The following is a 7,133-nucleotide window of genomic DNA, read 5'->3' as shown; positions in this document are numbered from 1 at the left end:
GGGTGGATACTTCGCAGGGTCGATGGGACAGGACTGACAAAGGCCGACGTGTTTATTTTCTCCTCCTGAACGTCAGTGGGAGGTGGTAAATGCTCTACTTCAATCCCTGTCGGGGCATGGTGAATCGTTTGACAGGTCAGGTCCTTACCTCACTTGTCTTGAGCGACTCGAGCTCTCTCAGAGAGGCAGCTGCCAGTGTGGAGAGACAAAGCATCGAGTGGGACACTACAGCGAATGCGAGTTCAGCTGGAGTATAAGGCGGTGAAAGTGGAGCGACTGGTGTTGATATTAACCGTGAGGAGCTCACACTTTTACGGCGGTGTGTGTACATCGTCGATAGCTCTCACACTTAAACGTTACCTTAAAATGCGTCAGTCAAGTGTTGGACCGATACGTTTCATTCCAATTCATCAAAATCCGAATGAGTGTTGTACTATGTTGATATCATAGGGATTTTCAATGACTGCAGAGATCGATTGTAACCTCCCCCTCACTTATCGACCTTTGTCGGTAAAGAGGAAGGGAAGGGTTACATCTAAATGAAAGGAAAAATGCAAATGAAACTGGTGGAAATTAATTTCGAAAAGGGGTAAAGTTAATAAAGAAAGTAAATGTGCGGCCGTTACGTTAACAATTAACTAGCGATAATTAGATATTTGAGATTTGGGGGAAATTACGGTCGCCAGTCCTAAGGACAATTACTATAGTAACTGAAAAAGAAAGGTTATTACACATATAATTAGCACTAGAAGCGTGGCAACAGAAGGTTGACACATGTAGTGTGAAAACTGAAGGTTTGTCAGAAGTAATAAATTTCGCTACACTCTGGCTTAATTTAGCAAAAGAATTAATAAAACCGGAAAGTCGAAAGTTAATTTAGTGACTAAAGTTAATAGTGAGCTTTCTTTCTGAAGCACATCGAAATTCAGTAAAATACGGTTAGTCTTGGACTACCTCAACAATCATTTCAAAAGCTACTTGAATCTATGCAATTTAGAAAGAAGAGATTTAACTTTGAACTTGAATTAAATGATTCTGAACAATTAACAATAGTAAAATATAGTACGTACCAAGCTGAGCTGTAGTCACAGGTAAGCTAAAATATGGTAACAAAACTCGCACTCTTAATTTGTGCTTGTGTAATCTAAATATTGTAGCCAGCTATGAATACCTTAACTGAACTTTGAAATTAAAGCAGTGAAATAGAATAATATCGCTTTAATGCTGGCGTTTTAATTTCAACGACACTTGGGTTCATTCCGGAAACGGAAGGGACCCTGCTTGGTAATAGTATTGGGACAATGAGCAACAAAGGTTCATGCTATGTTGCTGTAATTTTGTGATTTGAACAGTTTTAAAAACTGAGGTCTGCCATACAGTTCTAAAACTTTACGTGCTTCCAGTCTTCCTTGTGGTTGATTGAAGGTTTGAAGCCATCGATCGAGGAGGTGGCGACAGTCACTCATTGTCGGCCGCCGCTGTTGCAGAAGCTGGATGTTGGCTCTGAGCACTATGGGACTTAACATCTGTGGTCATCAGTCCCCTAGAACTTAGAACTACTTAAACCTAACTAACGTAAGGACATCACACACATCCATGCCCGAGGCAGGATTCGAACCTGCGTCCGTAGCAGTCGCGCGGTTCCGGACTGCGCGCCTAGAACCGCTAGACCACCGCTGCCGGCATGCTAGATGTTGGCGCGCCTCCTTCTCGACACGGTCACCAGGCGAAACGGGCTCTTGATGTGCGCCAGCTAATGCTTCCCGTCCGCGACACCGTGTCAGAAACTATCATAGCAAGTCGAGCGCAATTACACGCTGCCAAATCCCCGAAAGCGCGGCAACTCGCGGGAGCGTCACACAACACACCTGCTCCACTCGCTACTCCAGACAGACTCCCGCTGCTCTGCCCGCGCTCCACGCGGCAGAGTTAACACTCCCAAAGATCCTAAACACTTTGGTTCTGCACACGACCTATCGATGTAATCGTTCGATAGCATAGGTTTCCCTACGCCAGACCCAGCGTAAAAATATGAATAATATTTACAAAACAAACCAATTATACATCGACATAAATGCATAAATAAATATATACAAATAGTAAAACAATTACAAAATATAAAGACACAGAAATGTTATATCTTCGTGTAACAAAATAAGGAAAAATCTATAGTACAATAGGTGGATATAGAAGTATATGCGTTTCCGGCGTTACGCGATTCACTATCATGTATCTTCCTTTAGTTTTCCATTCTATATCTTGAGCCGCATGTCCTTCATTTTATAAGTTGCAGAACTCTGCACGATGTTGGGTAACCCACTGCAGGCAGTAAGGGGAGGCCAGTGGTTGACAGTGGTTGTTTCCCTGAGGAGAAAGGGTGACTTCTGAGGGACAAGCCGCTCAGACCAGGGGACAATAGACAGATCGCTGACCAGCAGGTAAACTTTGCTGGTCACACTGTGTTGTCTACAGTGGCGCCAGCCGGCATGTGGAAGCACTGCAGCCCTCACGCCGTGAGGTAGAGGACGTCTTCTAAAAACCTCAGTGTGGGGGACGGCCTCACACGTCGGAGCTATTCAAAGTAAGTTATTTCACGAGTCGGTATCTCTGGTCAAAGCATGTCGGTTTTTAGTTGTTTCGCTGAGATTCTTTTCGAGAGAGCTGCAAGATGCTGGGCTGACCGAAACACAATCAGCTTGCAGATTACGTGAACTTGTTATTGTTAACGTTTCTTCCTTCTTCTCCTTTGGTTTGGAAGTATGGCGTCATCGGGACACCACTCCATACAGAGCGCAAATTTCTCTCTCATGCAATACGAGAATGCAGGCCATTGGGTGACTTGAAAAATCCCAGTCAGCTGTGAGTTTGCAAATGAAGTCAGCAAAACTTCATGAGTGAGAAAGCAGCTCACTGGACGACTTAAAAATATCTCCTGAATAGGCGGTTGGACCACACATTATAAAAATATGCTTGGTTATTCATTGGCTGAACAATTTCCGTTGGTGGTACAGTTTTTGTGCAGACGTTGGCGACCAACAGAGAGGCAATGAAAAATTTTTGTGGAGACTGTGGATGCAGAGACCAAAGGTGACAAAAAGCTTGAGGACAGGTTTGTACCTACATCTACATCTACATGGATACTCTGCAAATCAAATTTAAGTGCCTCGCAGAAGGTTCATCGAACCACCTTCACAATTCTCTACTATTCCAATCTCGTATAGCGCGCTGAAGGATTGAACACCTATACCTTTCCGTACGACCTCTGATTTCAATTATTTTATCTTGGTGATCGTTTCTCCCTATGTACGAGGTGCATTCAAGTTCTAAGGCCTCCGATTTTTTTCTCCGGACTGGAACGAGATAGAAACATGTGCATTTTTTTAAAATGAGGCCGCGTTCATTGTCAATACGTCCAAGAGATGGCAGCACCCTACGGCAGATGGAATTTTACCGCCAGTGGCGAGAATGAGAACTGTTTTAAATACTTAAAATGGCGACGTTTTCCTTACTTGAACAGCGTGCAATCATTCGTTTTCTGAATTTGCTTGATGTGAAACCAACTGAAATTCATCGACAGTTGAAGGACACATGTAGTGATGGAGCTATGGATGTGTCGAAAGTGCGTTCGTGGGTGCGACAGTTTAATGAAGGCTGAACATCGTGTGACAACAAACTGAAACAACCTCGGGCTCACACAAGCCGGTCTGACGACATGATCGAGAAAGTGGAGAGAATTGTTTTGGGGGATCGCCGAATGACTGTTGAACAGATCGCCTCCAGAGTTGGCATTTCCGTGGCTTCTGTGCACACAATCCTGCTTGACGACCTGAAAATGCGAAAAGTGTCATCCAGGTGGGTGCCACGAATGCTGATGGACGTCCACATGGCTGCCCGTGTGCCATGTTTGCCAAGCAATGTTGACGCGCAACGACAGCATGAATGGGACGTTCTTTTCGTCGGTTGTGACAATGGATGAGACGTGGATGCCATTTTTCAATCCAGAAACAAAGCGACAGTCAGCTCAATGGAAGCACACAGATTCACCGCCACCAAAAAAATTTCGGGTAACCACCAGTGCTGAAAAAATGATGGTGTCCATGTTCTGGGACGGCGAGGGCGTAATCCTTACACATTGCGTTCCAGAGGGCACTACGGTAACAGGTGCATCCTACGAAAATGTTTTGAATTACAAATTCCTTCCTGCACTGCAACAAAAACGTCCGGGAAGGGCTGCGCGTGTGCTGTTTCATCAAGACAACGCACCCGCACATCGAGATAACGTTACGCAACAGTTTCTTCGAGATAACAACTTTGAAGTGATTCCTCATGCTCCCTACTCACCTGACCTGGCTCCTAGTGACTTTTGGCTTTTTCCAACAATGAAGGACACTCTCCGTGGCCGCACATTCACCAGCCGTGCTGCTGTTGCCTCAGCGAGTTTCCAGTGGTCAAAACAGACTCCTAAAGCAGCCTTCGCCGCTGCAATGGAATCATGGCGTCAGCGTTGTGAAAAATATGTACGTCTGCAGGGCGATTGCGTCGAGAAGTAACGCCAGTTTAATCGATTTCGTGTGGGTAGTTAATTAGAAAAAAAATCGGAGGTCTTAGAACTTGAATGCACCTCGTAGATCGCTATCAACAAAATATTTTCGCATTCGGAGGAGAAAGTTGGTGATTGGAATTTCGTGAGGAGATTCCGACGCAACGAAAAACACCTTTCTTTTAATGATATTCAGCCCAAATCCTGCATCATTTCTGTGACACTCTCTCCCATATTTTGCGGTAATACAGAACGTGTTGCCATTCTTTGAACTTTTTCGATGTACTCCGTCAATCGTATCTGGTAAGGATCCCACACCGCACAGCAGTATTCTAAAAGAGGACGGACAAGCGTAGTGTAGGTTGTCTCCTTAGTAGATCTGTTATATTTTCTAGGTGTCCTGCCAATAAAACGCAACCTCTGGTTAGCCTTCCCTACAACATTTTCTATGTGTTAAAAAAAAATGGTTCAAATGGCTCTGAGCACTATGGGACTTAACATCTATGGTCATCAGTCCCCTAGAACTTAGAACTACTTAAACCTAACTAACCTAAGGACAGCACACAACACCCAGCCATCACGAGGCAGAGAAAATTCTATGTGTTCTTTTCAATTTAAGTTGTCCGTAATTGTAATACCTAGGTATTTAGTTGAATTTACGGCTTTTAGATTAGACTGATTTATCGTGTAACCGAAGTTTAACGAGTTACTTTTAGCACTCATGTGGATGATCTAGCACTTTTCGTTATTTAGGGTCAACTGCCACTTCTCGCACCATTCAGATATTTTTTCTAAATCGTTTTGCAGTTTGTTTTGATCTTCTGATTACTTTATTAGTCGATAAACGACAGCGTCAAGTGCAAACAACCAAAGACGGCTGCACAGATTGTCTCCCAAATCGCTTATTTAGATAAGGAACAGCAAAGGTCCTCTAACACTACCTTGGGGAACGCCTGAAATCACTTCTGTTTTACTCGATGACTTTCCGTCAATTACTACGAACTGTGACCTCTCTGAGAGGAAATCGCAAATCCAGTCACATAACTAAGACGATATTCCATAAGCACGCAATTTCACTACGAGCCGCTTGTGTGGTACAGTGTCAAAAGCCTTCCGGAAATCCAGGAAAACGAAATCGATCTGAAATCCCTTGTCAATAGCACTCAACACCTCATGTGAATAAAGAGTTAGTTGTGTTTCAGAGGAACGATGTTTCTAAACCCATGTCGACAGTGTGTCAAAAAATGGTTCAAATGGCTCTGAGCACTATGGAACTTAACTGCTGAGGTCATCAGTCCCCTAGAACTTAGAACTACTTAAACCTAACCAACCTAAGGACAACACACACATCCATGCCCGAGGCAGGACTCGAACCTGCGACCCCTGCGGTCGCGCGGCTCCAGACTGTAGAGCCTAAAACCGCTCGGCCACTCCGGCCGGCTGACAGTGTATCAATAGACCGTTTCCTTCGAGGTAATTCATAATGTTCGAACACAATACATGTTCTAAAATCCTGCTGCATATCGAGCTTACCGGTATGGGCCTGTAAATTAAGTGGATTAGTCCTACTACATTTCTTGAATATTGGTGTGACCTGTGCAACTTTCCAGTCTTTGGGTACGAATCTTTCGTCGAGCGAACGGTTGTATACGATTGTTAAGTATGGAGCTAATACATCAGCAGACTCAGAGAGGAACCTAATTGGTATACAATCTGGGCCAGAAGACTTGTTTTTGTTAAGTGATTTGAGTTGCTTCACTACTCCGAGGATATTTACTTCTACGTTACTCATGTTGGCAGTTCTCTCGATTCTAATTCTGAAATATTTACTTCTTCTTCTTTTGTGAAGGCATTTTGGAAGGTTGTGTGTACTACGCTTTGGCAGTGCTGTCTTCGATAGTATCTCCATTGTTATCGCGCAGCGAAGGCATTGATTGTCTCGCCGCTGACGTACTTCACATACGCCCAGAATCTCTTTGGATTTTCTGCCAGGTTCAAAAATGGTTCAAATGGCTCTGAGCACTATGGGACTTAACATCTGTGGTCATCAGCCCCCTAGAACATAGAACTACTTAAACCTAACTAACCTAAGGACATCACACACATCCATGCCCGAGGCAGGACTCGAACTTGCGACCGTAGCGGTCACGCGGTTCCAGACTGAAGCGCCTAGAACCGCACGTTTCTGCCAGGTTTCGAGACAAAGTTTCGTTGTGGAAACTGTTATAAGCATCTCGCACTGAACTCCGCACTAAATTTCGAGCTTCTGTTAAGGACAGCCAATCTTCGGGATTTTGGGTCTGTTTAAATTTGGCATGTTTGTTTCGCTGTTTCTGCAACAGTGTTCTAACCCGTTTTGTGTACCAAGGAGGATCAGCTCCGTCGTTCGTTACTTTATTTGGTATAAATCTCTCGATTGCTGCCGACACTATTTCTTTGAATCCAAGCCACATCTAGTCTACACTTATTAATTTGGAATGAGTGGAGATTGTCTCTCAGGAATGCGTCAAGTGAATTTTTATCTGCTATTTTGAATGGGTATATTTTTCGCTTATTTTTGGAGGATTTGGGGATTACAATATTCAACCCTGTA

This window comes from Schistocerca cancellata, unplaced genomic scaffold (genome assembly GCF_023864275.1).
Source record: "Schistocerca cancellata isolate TAMUIC-IGC-003103 unplaced genomic scaffold, iqSchCanc2.1 HiC_scaffold_1104, whole genome shotgun sequence".
Classification (NCBI taxonomy): Eukaryota; Metazoa; Arthropoda; class Insecta; order Orthoptera; family Acrididae; genus Schistocerca; species Schistocerca cancellata.
This window is presented reverse-complemented; position numbering follows the sequence as displayed.